General features: G+C 45.6%; 1 protein-coding gene across 50 annotated transcripts in view; it reads right to left on the bottom strand.

Moving 5' to 3' along the window:
- Window positions 1–21,287, bottom strand: part of LOC144298368 (uncharacterized) — a 234,434-nt gene that overhangs the window by 116,323 nt on the left and 96,824 nt on the right. For 3 of the 50 annotated variants that reach the window (XR_013365337.1, XR_013365338.1, XR_013365349.1), the window contains one exon: window positions 19,664–19,764. The exons of the other annotated variants lie outside the window; for them this stretch is intronic. The gene's annotated coding sequence lies outside the window, so the exon portion shown is untranslated. Of the gene's footprint in view, window positions 1–19,663; window positions 19,765–21,287 lie in introns of those variants that run through there. 50 annotated transcript variants of the gene reach the window in all.

Here is a 21,287-nt window from a genome sequence, read left to right as displayed (position 1 = left end):
ACCCACCCTCTCCTCCAGAACCTATGGTGCCTCCCCATGATCCAGAAAAAAAAAAAAAAAAAAAGACCCAAACTTGGAACACACTCTTTGTCTTGTTGCCTGATCAGAAACTCAAAATTGGTAATGATAATAAAACAACCCCTGGCTAACCCCTGGCTGTTGTGCCACGCTCTGTGCAAGAATATTACATGGAATATCTCAAGTCTCAACCCAGTGAAGTCAACCTATTTGAAGGTCTCTAACCATTCCTGGACTTCCAAAAACTTCCAGTAGGTTGAGCTCTGAGGTATCCCAAAACTCAAATTAGGAATGTTACTTAATTGTCAGAGAAAATCCAGGTCCCTTTCAAGAGGACCATGAAAATGCAGAATAATGTGGGGGTAGATATCTTAAAGCAATTAGCTAAAAACAAAGACAAACCATTATGTAAACACACAACTGTTCAGTTTCCTGCAGATTGCAGTGAAGATACTGAGAACAAGCAGAAGGAATCGAATCCAATTTTTTTTCTGCCTCTTCTCCCAGTTCATTCTAATTCTCTTAGAAAATTAGGCTTCCATATGGTTAATATTAGGTCTCTGTAGCATTAAGAATCTGCAGCCTTAGCTCGTTAATACTCATTAACAGGAAAGGCTCATAATAATAACCCTTCGCATCTGTGCGGCCCTTTATGGTTTTAGAACCATGCCATATGCAGGATCTCATTAATTGCCTTTAATCCATGGGATATAGGGTCCAGCTAAAGGCGTTCATTGATGGAGGAGAAGGATACCCTCAATTCAGGGACCATGAGAAAGGATGAGAAGAGCAAGGGGTGTCTGAGGTATAATGAGATGTGGGGGCTAAATCAGTTCAGTATAAGGCTCTGATTTACATAATATTTTTAAGAAGAAATGCTGGCAGTGGGACACCGGTGACTCGGTTAAGGGTCTGCCTTTAGCTCAGGTCATGACTCCAGGGTCCTGGAATTGAGCCCTGTGTGTGTGTTGGGGGGGGGAGGGGATGGTCTCTACTCAGTGGGATGTCTGCTTTTTCCCCCTCTGCCCTTCCCTCCCTGCTTGAGCTCTCTCTTCTCTCCTTCTCAAATAAATAAATAAAAATCTTTTTTTAAAAAAGGAAGAAAGAAGTGCTGTCAGTGCTGCTTGCTAGAGAAAAATAAAGGACCAGAAATGGATTTAAGAGAGGGCTGCCCAGAACAGACCTGGCTTTAATGAGCAGAGGAGAGTTAACTTATAATTAGCACATCAGAGTCTGGCCCATCCAAGACTAAGCTTGGCTTCTTTTGCAACAATGTGCTTGAAAGATCATGCATTCTCTGGCTGGGTAAATACCATTCTTGCCTTGGCCTTTATTTTCACCATAAACCAAAAGTGACCAAGGTGGCCACCCACACTCACACATGACATGGCATGATATAAGGATGTTTCAAGTACTAGCTCCAGAATCTCCGTGACTTGTGCTCAGCTCCTTTGAAAACCCTTCCACTTGCAATATAAAAAATCGTTGAAAGGGATTAAAGGGGAAAGGAGAGAAAATGAGTGGGAAATATCAGAGAGGGAGACAAAACATGAGAGACTTCTAACTCTGGGAAACGAATAAGGGGTAGTGGAAGGGGAGGTGGGCGGGGGGTTGGGGTGACTGGGTGACGACGGGCACTGAGGGGGGCACTTGACGGGATGAGCACTGGGTGTTATGCTTTATGTTGGCAAATTGAACTCCAATAAAAAATATACAAAAAAAAGGAAAAAAAAGAAAACCCTTCCACTTACAAGTCACACCAGCTCTTATAAGTTTGAGTTTCCTTATATGTAGAAAAAAATAGGTAATACTCCTTACTTCATAACGTGGTTGTTAAAAATCAAATAATCCAAATGACAATCTGACAAGCAGCAAATCCTCACCAAAATTTTACTATTATTATGACTGTTATTGCTATTAAGTACACAGATTTCTGTGGACACTAGACTTTGAGCCACAAAAGAACAGGGATCATAGGTAATCTCTGCATCCATTTAATGGGCCAGTGGAGTACAATCCCAGAGCACTGCTGCAAGGATGAGATGGGTTAATCCAAGTCACATGATTTAACAGTGTCCATTGTGTAGTAAGGACACGATCATTACTGGTTCTTATTGCTAATAGTCTGTTAATATGTATGACCTTGAAAAATGTCTAAACTCATGAGAAATGTCCCTTTTATATATTTGGGGAGCCCAAGTTCAGGGAGTCCACACGAGTTCATGTAGCAGACAAGGATCAGAGCCCAAGTCAAGAAAGAGGGCTCTCTGCCTGATTCTATCTCTACTCTACGACGCAACTCCAGGCAGCTCACTTTGCTCTCTGGGCCTCTTTTGCTACCACCTGTTAACTGAAAATAGAGTGAGAAGCTCCTTGAGGACCTCCCAACCTGAGATAGTACACCACAGGGCAGGAGCTATATATGGGCTTCAGGGGGCCTTTTAGTGCTGGGGGTGTATGAACCCAGAAAACATAATGAATCCTGTAACCTGTGCAAAATGTAAGTGATCTGGTCTGAACTGGAAAGTTCTAAGGATTACATGAACTGAGAGATGTGTGGGCCAATGACAGGTAATAAAAACTATTTATTCCTTTTCTCCCTATTCCCTAACATGCTATGGTTCTAGAGTCTGTGGTCCTAAAACAGGATTGGGCAAATCACGAATCTAAGAAAATATTACAAGAAGATCCAATGTGTTACCACATTGGGGTGAGTAGTTTTAACAACTTCTCCACTGAGATTGCCTTCCTTTGGGTGCATTCTATAGCGAGTAGCCACACAAGACTCCCCTCTGAGAAATATGGGCAGGCAGAGACCTTGGGCCACCTGTGGATGGCTGAACCGAGAGCCAAGGTTTTTCTAAGAAGTTCTGCATAGCTCCAGGCCTTGAATTACCAGGCCTGAGGTTCTTAGCTATGGATTGAGGGCTTGTTTCTGTATGTAGCAGTTAATTTAATGTGCCACCTTAACGGGACCATAGGATGTCCACAAATTTGGTGAAACATTCTGGCGTGTCTATGAGGATGTTTTTGGATGAGATTAACATTTGAATCAAGTAGATTAAGTAAAGCAAATTGCCCTCTCCAGTGTGTGTGTGGGGGGGGGGGGGGGCCTCATTCAATCAACCAAAAGTTTAGAACAGAAAGGCTGATGTTTCCTCAAATAAGAGGAATTTCTTCCTGCCCACCTTGAGCTGGGGAACATTGGGTCTTTTCCTGCATTCAGACTGAAACAGTCTCTGTCTCTTCTTAGGTTTCCAGTCTGCTGGCCTTCGGACCAGGATTACAGCACCAGCCCTCCAGAGCTAGACTACAGACTTTAGGACTTCTCAGCCACCATAATGATGTGAGCTAATTCCTTCTAATAAATCTGCCTATCCTATTGGTTTTATTTCTCTGTAGAACTCTAATATGCTGGGTCATCTCCTGAGCTACAACTAGAGTGGAATAATCATCCCATCAATGATGCCCAACTTGATTATTGGCTGAGCTATCACTGTCAATCAATACCTCCTGAGAGAGAGCCTACTGACCCAGCGCCAGGCCTTGGATCCTCTACTAGGGAATCTTGGATAAGTCCATGCAGCAGGAAGGAAGGGAAGTTCTCTGGACCAGTGGTTCTCAAAATGTGGCCCCCCAGATGGGCAGTATCAGTGTCACCTGGGAACTTGTTAAAAATGTAAATGCTCAGCCTCAGCCTGAGATCCTGTGCATCAGAAATCCTAGAAGGAAAGCCTCCCAGTCCAGCTAATTGTGATGCACTCAAGTCTAAGAACATGGCTCCATAAAATTTGGTGATGAGGAGAGAGGCTATATGCATTAAATTGAGGCAGCTGGAGCAATGGAGTTCAGAAGCCTGGGTTCAAGTCCTGACCCTATTACTCACTATCCATGGGACCTTGGCAAATGATTTAATCTCCGTAAGCCTCCGTCTCCTCGTGTTCAAATGGGCATAATAACATCTTTCTAGGTGCTCTTACTTCCTCAGAGTTACAATACCTCCTAGGGTATGAGAAGTTAACTTGCACAAAGTAATAACATGGCCTCTGCACAGAGTCCTACTGCTCAAATTTTTACTGTCCCTTCCCATCTGGCCAAATAATTCTCTTCATATTTCCCTGAAAAGGTCCTGTTCTTTCTCATCTTTGCAGTTTTCTCATGCTGTTCACTTTTTGTCGGTGCTTCTCATATTTAAATAGAGTATATGAATTACCTAGATGTCATATTAAAATGCATATTTTAATTCCTTACATCTGATTTGGGAGCAGAGATTTTGCATTTCTAATAAGTTCTCAAATGTTGCCAATGCTTCTGGTCCATGGACCATACTTTGTGTTGTAAAGGTCTAACCAACATAGCACCTGATTTCCATCTGATAAGTTCTACTTGCCTTTCATTGCCCAGCCCTAATGCTACAACTTCCCAAGCCACTGAAAATAGATTAAAGTATGGGTTGGAGAACAGAAAATATTGGGGGCAGAAAGAGTCTTTAGGGAAGAAAATGTATCAATTTCCTGGCCGGCGGTGGTCAGCTCTCCAAGTAGGGAAGATGGCAGGAGGAAGCACTTAGGAAGACACATGATTGAGAAATTAGAGTAAAGGTCTTGGGTTTATTGATGAAAGAGTTGTAGAAAACCAGCCAGAGCAGATGATATTCATTGAATCAGAGACCAACAGAGGAGGAACAGGTGAGTAGAGAAGGAATCAGCAATCAGCTTGGGTATGGACCCTGGGTTGGGACGCCTATAGATCATACAATTGCAGATGCCCTGTAGGCATTTAGATACTTGGGTCTGGAGCTCAGCAGAGAGGTTTGCGCTAAATGCTGATAATTAGAGGCTGCATGCATGCCGAAATAATCATAAATTTGGCTGAGATTTTCCAGAGGAGGATGATGGAGAAGATACCAAAATCATGTGGGTGGTAAAATGCATGCATGTACCCATCCCATGCCTGTCCTATCTCAACCCCTATAATAGTCTATTCTTTATGCCTTCTTCTCAAGCTAGGGCTTTGAGGGCCTGGAGATCTGGGGAGGGGTTTTCATATCCCCTTGGTGAGAAAAACATGTGAGAATTTTGAAAGAAAGTTAAATCCTGGTTAAACCTCAGGTCTGCCACTTACTTCAAAAGCATGTTGTCTCAGCTCTCAGAGTCTCCATTTTGTCATCTGTAAAATGGGTTCAAGTCCTGACCCTATTACTTTACTCACTATATTAGCACCCAGTAGGTGTTCAGAAAATGTGAGCTCCCTTCTTTCACCCCAATTGCTGCCCGAAGGCCAAAAATTAAATAGTTCTTGGTGGTGACACTCTTGGGTAGTAGCCATTTCAAATATTCAAACCTCTTCCAACCTAAACTCGATGGGGATCAGGATGCTTGACCTCCCCAAAGCAGAGATTTTTCATATCTTTCTGTATCTCACCAAGAAGCAGAGTGCTATGCACCTCTATTCTACCCCAACCCCATCTCCATACCTGACCCTTAAAACAATAGCTGCCCACATCCCAAACACTACATCCCATCTTAAATATTGTTGAATAAATACAATGACATATGAGAAATCCTAGGCCCACAGATGTCAAGAAACTTGCCCAAGATCACACTACTTTCTTTAACCCAAGATCACATGGTTGAGTGCAAAATCCATGCAATTTTCATGTTTCAATGACATGTAAACTTGTTTTCACTTAAGACTTCTGATGTATTTTTACTTTTAATTCTGCCTCTCTTAAGCCAAAATTTATGGTCTGCAAATGGACCCAAAAGGCTTCTGCATTTGCCAAGGTCATTCTCTATCTGTCCAAGGAGGAGCTCTGCCCAGGGGTCTTTATGTGCAGATGCTGTCCCCAGTGATATAGCTGTGAAGAAATTTCCCCTGGGGCATAATGGGCTTCAGGGGTCAATGCTGTTGTTCCTGGCTTTACACTGCCTCTTGTTAATGTGCTAACTGCCTCCCAAGGAGAAAGCCCTAGTCCAAGTGGTTGATATTGCATTATGCTCTCGAGAACTAGAAAGCAATTCACAGTGACAAGGAAAACAACAACAACAACAACAGATGATGTTAGGAAGCCAGTGGAGCAGCTCCATCCCTCATGTTTTCAATTGGGCTTCCTAGCAGGAGGTAAACAGCAGGTCCTTCTCCCTGGTTGTCCCCACCCACCCTGGAGCTGATCTGGGCCTCCACCCTCCCATCAGACACCGCAGAACCATCTTCACCAGCCAGCATCCTCCTAAGATATATGAGCCTTCTTGATTTCAGAAATAATTGCATGCCCCTGGTAACAGGTCTCTACTTCCTAAAACCTTTCATTAAACAAGACGACAAAACATCCCATTCAGGGCTCATGGTTCAAGCTTAACAGCATTTGACCCAAGCTGCAGTTCATAACTGGGAGGCAGGGACAGAATGTTGGCTTATTAATAATGCACCAGCTATCGTTACCAGACCACCAGAAGATCAGCACACTTACTGGGCTGCTTTGCTCACTACCATACACATTGCTTTTTACCCTGAAGCAACACAAAAGATTTTGCAAAGGCCTAGGCAGTTTTCCAAAAATGTTAAGAAGCAAGCGGTCTATAGATTTTCACACTAACTTAGTAAAGAGTTTGTAATTACATACGTGTGTGGTTATTTGATTAAAGGCCATCTTCCCTAGTAGGCTGTGAACTTCACAAAGACAGGGCTGGTGCCTGTTTTGTCTGCATTTGTTTCACAGGAGGTACTCGATTTACGGCCTGAGTAAAATGAATAAAAGATATACACAGAAAGGGTAGAACTTTCTAACCTGTCTCTCTATTCACCACTCAACCACAAAGCATGCTGGGAGCCACTGGGAAGGAAGACTGAGTTTAGGGGAGCTCAACCAGCCCTAATGATTGGCCCCATGAGGTCAGCAGCCAGAATCATAGTCTGAAGGGGGTTATTGTGAATCATCTCTTCCATAAGGGCTCATGTTGATGGTCCCAATGGAAGTAGGAGATTTATTTCATGATGGCAATGGCTAAGAGTGAGTGGTTCAGTGGCCAGAGAGGCCTATGTGGACACTGAATACATGAACAATCTTATGGTGTCAAGGTCTATAAACTACACGTATAACACGAGTTGCCCAAATGAGCAAACTCCATCCATTTCCCAGCAACTATACCCATGAGAACAATCCTCTACCCAACCAAAATCTCATTCAACCCCGAGATAACAAATTTTTGATTCATCTTATCTTTCCATGTCTGGCGTTCTCCAGTAGGAGCCTGTGTGGCCATGGAGTAGAATCAAAATCAGAGAAGAGGATGTTGGGAATTCCAAGCAGAAGGAAGCTTTAGCCTCTTTGCTGGTTGCCTTTCTCGTGGCCCCTAATGCTAAACTGCCATCAGTACTGGACTTCCACCCACCATCACTTGCAGTTCTTTGGGGACTTTTTCCCAACTACCAAAGCTCACTATTGCCCATGAAAGTGGAAGGCCAGGAGGCATTCAGCCTCCCCACTGTATTTTCCCACTCCCCGCTAAGGTAGTCCTCAATCAACCAATGGAAGTCAGTGTATAAATACCCCAATTCTCTCACCCTTCCTGTGGGAGAACTCTGAGGCATGAAATTATATGGGTTTCAAGACCCTCTCCAGTGGGTTGAACTTCAGCTACCACAGACTGGATGACACGGCTTCTACCTGCTGCCTTCCCTTCCCAGTCTCTTTGCCACTCCATCTTTGGGATTAGCTCCCAAACTACCTGCACCTGAACCCTTGCCTCAGGTTCTCCTTATGGGGGAGCCCATGTTAACACAGGACTCTGTGTATGCAGGCAGGGAGAAGTGAAACAGGTGGCAAGCTTGGGGAATGCCAGCATTTGGTGGAAATGGAACAGAATACTGAATGGAACAGGGGAACTGAGGTGGGAGGAGTTGCTTGGAGGCAATCATGGGGGGCCTCCTGTACCTGGCTAGGGAGTCTGGTTTTATCTGAAGAGCAATCACCCTCTGTTATCCGAGGAGCTAAGCAGCACACATCCATGTGAGAATGGCTCTTGAGACCAGAAGGGATCCAACATCATCTAATGATGCCCCCCTGTCCAATATTTGAAAATCCCTCCCCCAGCAGCCTCTTATCTCCTCAAATGCTCCCAGCAGATTAAAAGCTTATGCTCTTGACTGGCTGATTCAGCCCTGCCATGTCTGACTACTATTACCTAACTTACAGGAAGTTCTAGAAATGGCCCCCTTGTTTCTTAAAGACACCTAATTAGGGATCCCTGGGTGGCGCATCGGTTTGGCACCTGCCTTTGGCCCAGGGAGTGATCCTGGAGACCCGGGATCGAATCCCACGTCGGGCTCCCGGTGCATGGAGCCTGCTTCTCCCTCTGCCTGTGTCTCTGCCCCTCTCTCTCTCTCTCTCTCTCTGTGACTATCATAAATAAATAAATTTTTAAAAAGACACCTAATTATTCTCCCATGTGAAAATCCTTCGACATATAGACCATGTCTCCTCCCTGATTCTTCTCTTCCCCAGGTGCAATCTCTCTGATTCCTTTCTACATTCATCTATGTGACAAGGTCGCTTGTCCCTGTTCCATCCCAGGCCTGTCCTCCTCATGTACACTAGACTCTCAGCTTTGAGAGTGATACTCCAGGTGGGTCTAATCAGCCCAAAGAAAAGGAGGCTTCCTCCCTGGCCCAGAGGAAACTACTGATCAAACCCTACTTTTAGTCCTCCATTCATTTTTTTCATTCAATATATACTTATTGCCTACTCATCATGTGCTAGGCACTGTTCTAGATGCTGGGTATAGATCCATAGATTTTTTTTTAATTCGCTGCTCTGACAGAGCTTATCTTCTAGAGCAGGGGTCAGCAAGCTACTCCAAATCTGGCCGGCTGCCTGCTCTTGTAAATAAAACTTTATTGGAACAGAGCCATACCCATTTGTTAGTTTATGAATGGTCTGTTTTCACACTACAACAGCAGAGTTGAGTAGTTGTGATGGAGACCATAGAGACCACAAAGCCAAAAATGTTTACTATCTGTCCTTTACAGAAAGTTCCTGACACCCATTCTAGAGCATCTACCAGAATGTTAATTCTGAAAATCCAGTAACAGAGTGACAAAGTCCCTGCTCTCAGAGCTTGTATTCTAGAAGCCCAACCATCCACCAGGCCCTGTTTAGGACACTTGGGATCCTGCAATGAGCAGTTAAAGAATCTTCCCTCATGAAATATTCTAGAGGGTTTATAATGTGCCAAGCTTTGAACATGGCACGGGTACAGAGGCAAACCAGACTGACAAAATCCTTACACCCACAGACTTCCCAGTCCGGTTGGGGACAAAGCAACAAACACACAAAAAACACGGCTTTCAATGGTAATGCATGCTATGGGAAATTAAGCAGGAGCCTGGATGTCCCTGCATGGACTGCCAGTTTGCACTCCCCAATCTTCTCCCCGTGCTCTTCTTTGGGGTGCAAAGGGAGACCTGTTGTGGAAGTAATTACGTTAAATACCAACTAGTTGGGCTGGGCCTTTGGTCATAGACTGTTGAGCTGCTAAGGGAAACAGAGTCAATGCTATGGGTCCCCCAGGGGACCAGCTTTGACCCCCAAACCCCAAGGAGGCAGTGCCCATAGATGCACAACACGCCCTGTGCATCTTCTCATCTCCTCCTTTCAAAAGAGGACAGCTAGATGGGTGTGTGTCTGCCTCCGACATTAATATCTACTGCTGTGCTTAACTAAAGTATTTTGTATACAAGTTCCCGTGCTCAAGCGTTCCTTCTAATTACATTTTCCTTTTATACTGTGTTTTACACTCCTGTGAGCTCGTGGTGAGCAAGGGCCCCTGGGGTGGCAGGGAAAATAAGGCCTGGCTATTAGAGGGCTCCATGAAGTGGCAGCTTCTGCATCTTCTAGGCAGGGGGGGAGAAACAGCCCAGAAACTGCAGGGCACCAGGCCAGACGCAGCACCAGCACCAGAGGACCTGGCTCTGACATGGCTTTGTAAGGTTAGGAAACAGCACTGACTTTGTGGGGGGTGCAGATGCTCCATCCAGAAACCTGGAATGTACTGGAAAGTTTCTGTTGCTCTGTGGACTGAGGAGCCACCAGCTGCTCCACCACAATCTGACTTCCTTATGCGTGCTTTGCGTTCATTCAACAAATTGGCGGTGGATAGGTACCCAGGCACAGTTCGTTCGTTCTTTTGTTCTCTTTCTTTCTTTCGCTCACTCACTCACTCATTCATTCATTCATTCATTCATTCTTCCAGCAAACATTGGCAGAGGGTCTGTGACGTGCCAGACTGCTGGAGAGACAGACAGGGAAAAGGTCAGGGTGGATCTGACTTGTCAAGGAAGGAGATACAGGGCAAAGGAGAGGGAAGAAGGAGGACTGCTGGTTTGCATTCTTAGCAGGATGGTGGTGGTGTTCACTGAGACAAGAAACCAAGGAAAGGCCTACATAATGGGGGTGGGAGGGTGAGGGGCAGGTGGACATGATCTGTGGAGGTACCTGCGGATATCCCAGGAGAGACATTCATCGGGTAGCTGGGAGATGAGCCTGGGGCTCCACGGATCTGGCCCAGTACTCAGAGCAGGCCAGAGAGAGGTTGCTGGGGTCCTGGTGGTGTTACCATAGGCTGGTTTTCAGGGCATCTAACTTAATTGAAAACCAAAGGTAGTGATTACCTTGGGCTTCAACGGAAGAAGCAAGTGGGATCCATCTGAGAGGCCACATTTTATTTACATATATAAACACATAATATATATTTACATTTATATATACATTTATATATACACACACACATATATATGTACACACACACATATTTACGACATTGAATGCAGGGGGAGAAACAGCCCAGAAACATTAAATGCATTTATAATACACATATATATAATGTCCCATGTTTATGTCTATAATGTCTGAGGCATCACTGACCCTATGCCAATGTTTACTGGAAGACAGAATGGGTGGGTGGATGGATGGATGAATGGGGGCCAGTGCCTGGATATATCACAATAATAATAATAACCAAAGCATTGATTGAATATTTACTATGTTCCAAGCACCATTCTAACTACCTGACATACATTACCTAACTCAATCTACACACACACACACACACACACACACACACACACACATATTCATCGGTACTGTGCAGCCAGGCTATGTTCCAAAGGCTTTATAAATATTAACTCAAATGTTCACTGCAACCTGATGATTAGCTAATATTACTCAATTTCACAGACAAGGAAAACAAAACACAGAGAGGTTAAGTGACTTGCTTACAGTCCTCCAGCTCTTAGGGAACAGAGCTGGAATTCAAACCCAGGCAGTCTAGCTTCAGGGTCCTTGCTCTTACTTAGCTGCTGGGCTTTTGCTGCTTCCCCACACCAGTGCAGCTCTGGCACAAAGGCACCCAAGCCCCAGGCCCAGAGCCAACTGGGCTCACAGGAGGGGTGCTGTCCTCTCCTCTGCCCCTTCTCCTGAGGCCCCTTCCCTGGTGCCCCTCTCTTTAGACAAACCCGAAAGCCCTTTCTCCCTGCCTTCCTGCTCACAAGCTGGGGCCAGAGACAATCCCAGAGCCCCGGGCTCAGCAGTAGGGACTGGAGTCTTGGCAGCAAGATGTCGGCTCAGTGTCTCTGTGTAGGCTACCTCCTCCAGCTGTGTTAGATGTCTTCTAAAATAGACTTTTCTATTTCAAACACCCCCACTTACCACTCGCTGCTCATCTTTCGGCACAGCCACCGTGTTTCCCTGTCATCGTAATATGCTGCTTAGACTATCACAGACAGGCTGACTTTTTGTGAAATAGCAGCCTCTTGAGAGAGACTTTTCTTTCCTTCTTTTAATTATGCCATTTTCCAGCTGGCCTTTTTCTTTTTGAAAGGTGAGCCTCGGATTACTGACTGTTCAACTATTAATTTCCACGTTTTGATCACACTTATCGGATGAAGGCAGAAAGAGCCTTTAGATGATCATGCAGTTCCACTGTCTTACTTTGCAAAGGAAACAACTGTGTCTCAGAGAGGGAGATTGGCTCATCTGAGATCACACAGCCAATTAGTGGTGGACTGGGGCAGAAACTTGAACCAGTTAATACAGCAGTGTGGGGATTTAGAAATAGGAGTAATAATTCATATTTATCACAGCATTGAGGTTTACAAAGCATAATTTAGCTCTCTGAACCCTCTGTCCTCTACTGAGTTACATGCCTTGTCATCTCATGTAAGAAGGGAGGACCCTCTTCTCTTAAAGCCAGCTGTCCACTCCACCCACATCTGGAATTCCAAGTGCTCTTATTCTATATGAATGAAACACTCACAAGGACATTTAAAACTCATCAAAAGGCAAGGAGCACTAATTTGAGAACCATCTGGGAGTGTCAATTCCAGAGTAACCCCAAGGCTAATTCTGCAGCCTAGACTCCTCCGTCTCCCCAAACTCCTCCTCTCCATCCTCTTACTGGGGGCTGTGTTTCCCATAGGGGTGGCAGGAAGGGACTGAGCTTGCCCCATCAAACAATGAAATCTCTTTCCAACAGAGACCAGCATTAATAAACAGCAACATTAGAAGACTCATAGAAAGTATTTCATTCAACCCTCCCACTTTATAGATTGAGAAGGTGGGACCCAGAAAAGGAAAGTGAATTACCCAAGATCACACTGCTTTGAGACAGCAAAATGTGCGTGGACCACTTGTCTCATGTTCTCTATATTCTAGACACCCAACATCAGCCTCTAGCTAAATGCTACCTTGAGTAGGACTTATCTTTTGTCCTGTTAAATAAAAATTATTCCATGGGGAACAGCCATAAAACTGTAGGGCACTAACAACTCACCCACCTCGCCCCTCCATTGTCCAACTCAATCTTGGCTGCACAGCAGAATCCTCTGTGGCATTTTATAAACATCCAGATTTCCAGGCCCATCATAGGCTGAATGGATAAAAACACTAAAGAATGGGGTCCTGGCATCTGTGATTGTTCAAAGCTGCACAGGTGATGGGAACAGGCAGCCAGGAACAGGCAAGACTGGTCCACCTGATGGCCAAGAATCACATCAGCAGGTCTGAATCATTGTGACTGAAATGGAATGTAACTAATTATATTTTTGAGCTTTAAAAGTTTAATTCAAATACAATGAAAACATGAAGTTGACAGAGCAGGACAGATTGCTGACCAGAGGAGCTCTTTCAGAATCACGCCCAATTCTGGAGGGTAAGCCCGAAACTTCTCACTCACCACTGCTTGCAAAAAAGAACACATCTGACCACATACCCATGAAGTCATAATGTGTCTCGCCAGTAGAAACTGCAAATGGTTGGGTGCGTAAAGGGCCATTTTCTTTTCATATTGCAAATTAAGGAAAATAAGTGGTAAATAATAAAAGTTATAGGTAAAGACTAATCTCAGCCCTCCCACACGATCTTCCCCTTCATTATTTCTAGCTCTTGCTCCTGAATGCCGATCTGTCCTCAGATCAAGTGTAAAGTCTAAGTGCTAAGTCAAAGTCCTTTTGAAGGACAAGTTTCCTACAGAAGGTGGAAGGGCACAATAAAATGCGTAAAACAAAACAGAAGTCCTAATGGGACTCAGAAAAAACATACTCTGCACCCAGGCTGAGGGGAGACAAGGCTGCAGGGAGCTGGAAAGCATCCTTGAAAGGAACAATTCAACAAAAAATGCACACCTGATGAGAGAAGAGACAGGATAGAGTCACTTCATCCAAAAACTGGAGAAGGATAATAAAAATCAAGAGGTTTTTCATGTGTTTTAAGAAACACAAGACAGTAAATGTTCAGGTTGTCCCTGATATGAAAAGGGGCACCTGCTCTGCTACAGTGAGAGGAAAAGAAAGGTAGAAATAAGCACAGGCTCGGGGCAGAATGCTTTTGGGGCTCTGTATCATACTCATGGCTTCCACATTTACCACCTGCTCCTGATTCAACCAGCAGCCCAACTACATTGATGAGCAGTTATAATTACCCCCATTTCGAGAATGAGGGAAATGATGTTTGGAGCGGTCAAGGCCCTCCTGAGATCCCACAAGCTTGAGGTCAATGCAGCCAAATTTCAATCCAGGCCCCTGTATCTTCAGGTAGAGAAAGATCTTTCCACTGTGGAAGCAAAGGTCTGCTAGGACATGGGGAAAAGCTGGGAGGGAGTTTAGGGGGAGTTTCCTTTACCTGAGTGTGAGCCATGGACAGCTGGCTCCCATTGGAGTGGGATATTACAATGGAACTTTCTCTAGCTGGGAATATCAGAAATATTAGCTTTTAGCATTTCTAGCTAATAAATGGAGCTGTATATGAAGATCAGCATTGATTCACCTTCCCCTTGCTTCCTTTCTGTGATTATTCACACTTCTCCATGTGTCATTGTTTCAAACCTGGAACAAACGGTTTTGCTTCCTCTGAGTTCCTCACCATGCCTTTATTCTGTAGGGAATCGGGAGTGGTTCCCTTCCTGTCTGTAGCTCTACAGGCCTCAGGGACAGAGTCAAAGTCAGTTGTCCAACAGTATCAGAGGCTGAGACCAATGCAATGGATGGGGTGGTCAGAGAGTCAAAGCTCAAGGAAAGGCAAAATCAGGAAAACCAAGGCTCATGCACCAGACACTGAGCAAAAGGCTTTATCTACATGGTGTCATTTGGTTTTCATGATAAATCCATGAAATAATGTTATCCCCCATTTCAGAGCACGGGAAAGTTAAGTAACTCGCCTGAAGTCATACAGTAACTGTCAGAACCAGGCTTTGAACCCAACTCTGACCTGAAAGGCTGTGTTATTTCCACACTACCATGCCTTTCCAAGAATGAGCAAGGGGAGGCAGTAGTCACCAGAACCTAGAGAGAGAGTGTGTTGTGTGGAGGGGGCCCACTGAGCTAAGACCCGGGCGAGACAGCGGAACTAGGCAGGGGAATACAGAACCCAGCCCCACTGTCCTCTTTCCCTGCTGGTGTTGGCCAACTGAACCCTGCTGGAAGCCTGATGACACAGTCTATATGGGTCAGCCTCCCAGGCACAGAGCTGGGTAGGGAAGGGTGAAGAGGGGATCTAGAGGAACAAACAGAAGAAATCCACCCTTGCTCATGGAGAGGCAAAAGCCACAGAGAGATCTAGAGTCAGATGGATGGAGCAGGTGTGGGGTCTGGGCTTCAGAACCCAAGCAGTCACGGACAGCTCTCTTTGATAGATCTGACTGCCAAGATCCCCTTCCAAGAGTTCAGGGCCCACTCTGTGGTTGCAGGTTCAACTGTCCTCAAGATTCAGTTCCCTGCCCAGTGCCTGACACCTGTTTATCCTCCTGCTCTTACTACCTTCAGAGGACACAGTGGTTATAAGCAGAGGTTTTGGCCTAGATTCAAATCTTGATTCTAGGGATGCCTGGGTGGCTCAATGGTTGAGTATCTGTCTTTGGCTCAGGGAGTGATCCCAGGGTTCCAGGATTGAGTCCCTCATCGGGCTCCCTGTGAGAAGCCTGCTTCTCCCTCTGCCTATGTCTCTGCCTCTCTGTCTCTCATGAATAAATAAAATCTTAAAAAAAAAAATTCTGGTTCTACCTCCCGCCAGTTGTGTGATCCAGAACAAGTGACTGAGCTGCTCCCTGCCTCAGTTTCCTTCTCAGCAAAAGGGGCACAAGAATAGTGCCTCCCTTAATGGAGTGCTATGAGAAATGAATATAGTAAATGGTTAACACAGTGCCTAGTGGACATAAAAATTATTAGTGATGACCACGATTATTATCCTCCCTTGCAAATATTTATTGAGCTTCAGGGCTCTGTGAGCTCTGAGAATTGTTTGCAATTAAATGCCCGCGTGAGAATGTGCCAGTAACTCTGGCCAAATACAAGTAGACATGGTCATGGGCAAGTATACAGTGCCTCTGAAGAGGGACTCGGGGGCTCCAACCATAAATCAAAAAGAAATCAGAGGCTGAGAATAGTAAGTTAAAGGCAGTTGTTACAAACTGTAACTGGAATGTATACGAGCTTGGAGGAGTCAAGAGCAAAGGATGGATCCCAGCCTCCCTCAGCAGCTGCAGGTGAGGGATGTCAAATGAACACAAGCGGCAACCATGGAGTTCAACCAACACTCCACCTGGAAATGTTTTGGTTTTGTTCTGCACCCCAGAGCCAACTAGTCCTTCTAGGAGCACTGAGAGACAGCATTCCTGGGCATCTCACAGAGACATCTTTGCTAATGGTATCAGTAGAGCCCATTTGCATAGAAGTAGCTCCATTTGCATGAATCACTACAAGAGCAAATGGAAACAGAATGAGATAAAACCATAAAAATAAGTTGGCAAAGACTGTTAAGAGGCTAGACTGTAAGAATTGTTATCATGCAGGCTGACATATCTCTGCAACTGGTGTCTCCAGGGAAGCAGATTGCCAATGTCCCCACCAGAGCAGCAAGGTGGAAAGGGTACACTTCACCTTAGGGCCATCTCCTGGAGCTGGCTGGAGGACTGAGGTGGTGGGCTCTGGGTTAGCTGTCTACGCAGCAGAATCAAAAAAAAGTGGAGTGGGTTCAGAAGGGAGCTAGGTCCTAATCAGATCACCAAAATAAAGTGAACCAAGTGTGGAACCAAATGAGACAGGGTCCAGCAGTGCAAAGAGAGAGCAGGTTCCAGACCCCAGCCATGTCTAGGATGGGAGCAATCTCTGAGTCAAAGAATGGGCCTCCTGGTTCCTGTCTTCCAGTTCCTGTAACCATGGGCAAGGATGTGCTAGGAAAAGGTAAAGGGGCAGGGAGCAAACAGTGACCAGGCTGATGTGTTACAGCATAGGCCATTGCATGAATTAATTCATTCATTCATTCATTCATTCATTCATTCAGCAAATGTTTATTGACCACCTACCCTGTGCCAGACAAAGGGTATTTCAGGCAAAGGGTATACAGCCATGAAAAAATGATTCAGATCCCTGCCTTAATAGGGCTCACTTTCAAAGGAGAAAAAAATGAATGGGAAATATCAGAAAGGGAGACAGAACATGAGAGACTCCTAACTCTGGGAAACGAACTAGGGGTGGTGGAAAGGGAGGTGGGCGGGGGGTGGGGGTGACTGGGTGATGGGCACTGAGGGGGGCATTTGATGGGTTGAGCACTGGGTGTTATTCTATATGTTGGCAAATTGAACACCAATAAAAAATAAATTAAAAAATAGGGCTCACTTTCTGGTAGTGGGAGATAGACACAAGCAAGTAAACTAATAAATATATCATTTCAGGGAACGATGAATACAGTGTGTTATGGAAAAAGAGCAATGAGAACAGGGGAGTAAACATATAAAGCCCAGCCTTCCCCTTTCCTTCCCTGGCTCAGCTCACCTGCCAGGAAAGGAAGTATCACAGGGCAGGGACTCCACTCTAGGGTGCTGCCTGGTGGAGGTGTCCCCTCACTTTTTTTTTTTTTTAATTTTTTTTTATTTATTTATGATAGTCACAGAGAGAGAGAGAGGCAGAGATACAGGCAGAGGGAGAAGCAGGCTCCATGCACCGGGAGCCCGATGTGGGATTCGATCCCGGGTCTCCAGGATCGCGCCCTGGGCCAAATGCAGGCGCCAAACCGCTGCGCCACCCAGGGATCCCTGTCCCCTCACTTTTTGATGGATGTCGCGTTTTCTCTTTCTTCTCTCTCCTACCCAAGCAGCAGGGATCCTAACCACCAGAAGCCATCTCTCAGAGCAGACCTGGCTGGTCGCCTCTCCCCTCTTTCTTTGCTTCATGCGCCTTGAGCAACAAGGCACTCTGCTAGGCAGAGCTGGCTCTGCCAGGACATGTCTGAACACCTCCTGGTCTCTTCTGGCTTCTTTTCTACATGTGACCCTAGCACACAAAGACCTGAGGCTCAGATTTGGACACAGTGGGGACAAGGACTGTGGTGACAGCCCACTTCAACCTGACATGGTCCAGTCCAGCTCATCAGCCATTTCCTGCTTTGGGTGTGGGGGGCCAAGACTAGTCAACAACAACATGGTGATTCCTCACCACTCAGCTATGGTCACCTACCAACCAACCACAAATCTCGGTAGCATACAATGAGAAGCGCTTGTTTTGTTCATGCACCTGGGAGTTGGATGGAGGTTCTGCTAACCTTGGCCTGGTGTGGCTGAGTTAGGATGGCCCTAGATGGGTAGATCTAAGCTGAAGGTCAGGTATAGGTTTGTTCTACCCTGTTCCCAGTGTCTCTCCTCTGCCTCCGACCAGTTGGCTAGCCAGGTGTATTCTTTCCATGTTGATGGCAGAGGCACAAGAGGGCAAGTAAAACACCCAAGCCACTTTATAACCTGGGCTTGGATATGACACAGTATGAAGTGGTCAGCTTCTGCCCACACGCCCCTGGGCCAAAGCAAATCCCATGTCTGAGCCCCAAATCAAATGGCAGGGTCCTGCATCCATTTTTATCAGAGCAACTACAAAGTTACCTGGCAACAGGCATGGTTAGAGGAAGGAGCAAAGAATTAGGACCAAAGATTCTCATGCACACACCTCTCCTGGGAACATCCTAAGGAGTAGAGGTACAGTCTAGGGAGAAAGGGACCTTACCTAAAACATCCATCTCAAAGCTGAGCTCACCTTTGACTAAAGATAGCCAGTAAGGAAGCTGTTGACTCCTTATTAAAAATTTTTTTAAAGCCAATATGCAGATCACTGAATTCTATTTCAGAAACCAATACTGTACTGTATGTCAACTAAGCAAATTTTCAATTAAAAAAAAAAAAAGCAGCCCACATTCACTGGTCTGCATTTACTCTCTGCTAGGTACCATTCTAGATGTTTACATGAATAAATCCATTTTAATCCTCATAAAAATCCTTTGAGGTAGCTTCAGGGACCATCTTCACTTTGCAGATGAATAAACTGAGGCACAAGAAGGAAAGTAAGTTGTTCGAGGTCACACAGCTAGTAAAAACCAGAACTAAGATGGGGGCCCTGGGCATCTGTCTCCAGCACTCACCCTCCTATGCATAAGCAATACTGCCTTCACCAGAAAGTGTGGCCTGAGTGCACATGTCCCTGGTCTGTCCCGTGTCTGTCTTTTCATACAATCTCAGTGGATGATCACAAACAGAAGAGGTTTTAGATTAGGGGCAGGGGGCGTGCAGGAGCTCAGACTAGGACAGCAAAGGGAAGAACTAAAACAGGAATTCAGGCTTCTTGGGGATCCAAGGAGGAGTCCTATGGGCAAGGGAAGAGCTGGGTGGGCGCCAGTGCCTAGAAAGAGGCCCTCAATACTGAAGAGAGACTTGACTTTATGACTTTGCACAGCTGATCTCCGCATCCCTTGTCTCCCTAAATTTGTGGGACCTGGGGCTTCTTGTCAAAACCCTGCTAGGAGTAAGGGCAGGGGGCAGGCTAGGAGCTGCCAGGAGTGGATGCCCTGGGGTCACATCTGAGGCAGCTCATAGCTTTGAGTGGTGAATAAAGAGACAGGGAGACAAGGATTCCCCAGAGGCACATACTGGTTTCTATCCAACTGTCACTCACTTCTATCACTCCTCTTGTTTTCTGTTATGATAAACAATGATAACAGCTTACTCAGGGAGCATTTTATAAAAGACAAGACATTTTCAGACACAGGGATTGCACGTTATACTCACAACCACCCTGTGTGGGAACCAGCACATCTTAAAAATAAGAACACCAGGGCTCAGAGGGGTCAAACGGTTTATTCAGGATCACACAGTTCATTAGAGGAAGTGGAATCAGTACCTTCACCCTCTTAGTCCTGCACCATCCTCACATCTTTCCCTGGAAGGAGGGAAAGCAAAATTACATCAGGCCTTGATCTCTTAAGAGAAGGTGGTATTTTGTCTCTATCAATCATTCACACTTTAGTATGATGTATTTGCAGTCCCCTCCTGAGAGTAAAAGGATTGGGTGCACGCACTGGAGAGATGCTACAAGGGCTCCATCAAGGGGTGGAAGGGAAGCAGTGCAGTGAACATGAAAACAATTTCACTCTGTCTCAATTTCTCCCTCCTGTGGGATTCAGCTGGAGCCAAGCTAACCGAGATTCATGACAAGACAGAAGATGTCAGATGAAGACATTCAACTAGGAATGATATTATGATCATTGAAACCCTTCTAGATGCTCGGTGCTGTGCTGAGCTCTTGGGAGGCTATGGTAAAGAAGCACAGATGCTTACATTCCAGGACGGAGAGCAGCAATAGATAAGCACACAAATAAGAAGGTGAAGTACAGTGGGGGCTAGAAAGACAAAGACATATCCTAAAGGACAATTAGTGTCAGAGTGGCAGAGTGGGGTTACTACTTTGGGTTTTGGGGAGTCAGAGAAGACCTCTCTGAGAACGTGTCATTGGGGTAACACCTGAACAAGGAGAAGGTGCCATGCTTCCCAAGATCTAGTTTACTGGAAGAACAATGTCAGGAGCCCATGTAAAAAAGTGACAATGCCAGCAGCAAGAAGAATGGTGGCAGCAGGTGCTAATGCTTACACGGCACTTGTGTGACAGGCACTTGCTCTAACTAGCTGACACACGTTATAGCATTTCCTACTCAATCACAATCCTATAGGTAGGCATTACCACCAGTCCTACTGGACAGATGAGGAAAATGAGGCACACAGGGGTTAAGTGACTTATCCAACAGCAAATAAGAACCAGAAGGAAAGAAAGTTGCTAGGTGGCTGTGGTCCAATCCCCAGGGTCCCAGCACTGAGTCCCAAGAAGCAAGGTGATCAAAGAGCCCAGGGATGAAGTTAGGGTAATTGGCAGCATTATGCAGACTGCGTGCAGGCCCCTCATTTCTGTCACCAAGCTCAATGCCAAGAGACCATCTGAGCAGCGGCACCAGAGCAATCATGTGATCAGATGCATGGGTTTGGCACCAACACCCCATGGATTTTCCATTCAGAAAACATTTGCAGCACAGGACTGTGTGTGTATGGGGGGAATGGGGGGGGGGCTAGTCAGCCACATACCACCCACTGCTGATCTCATTTTGTCTATATATAACAGAGTTAAGAAACCCACAGGTAGGTGCATTTTTATTGCTAAAGCCACTTTCTGGTCTACTTGCTCCATCAGAGTGATGTGATGACCCGAATCCAGCCTCAGACATGGTGAACTTCAATGTGTCAGAAAATCAAATGGCTCATGTCAAAAGATCCAGGCAGAGGACCTTGCTTCACCACAAGCAGGCAGGGATGTTTGCTCTCTTACAGACCCCACAATCCCCTTCCTGCAGGCCCTGACCTCAGCTAAAATTGTTATCAGCCACCTCCCCTGCTCCCGTCCCCTCTCATTGTTGC

This window comes from Canis aureus, chromosome 26 (assembly GCF_053574225.1).
Source record: "Canis aureus isolate CA01 chromosome 26, VMU_Caureus_v.1.0, whole genome shotgun sequence".
NCBI classification, from domain to species: domain Eukaryota; kingdom Metazoa; phylum Chordata; class Mammalia; order Carnivora; family Canidae; genus Canis; species Canis aureus.
Note: the sequence above shows the minus strand (reverse complement) of the source record. Positions and strands in the feature narration are given on the sequence as shown.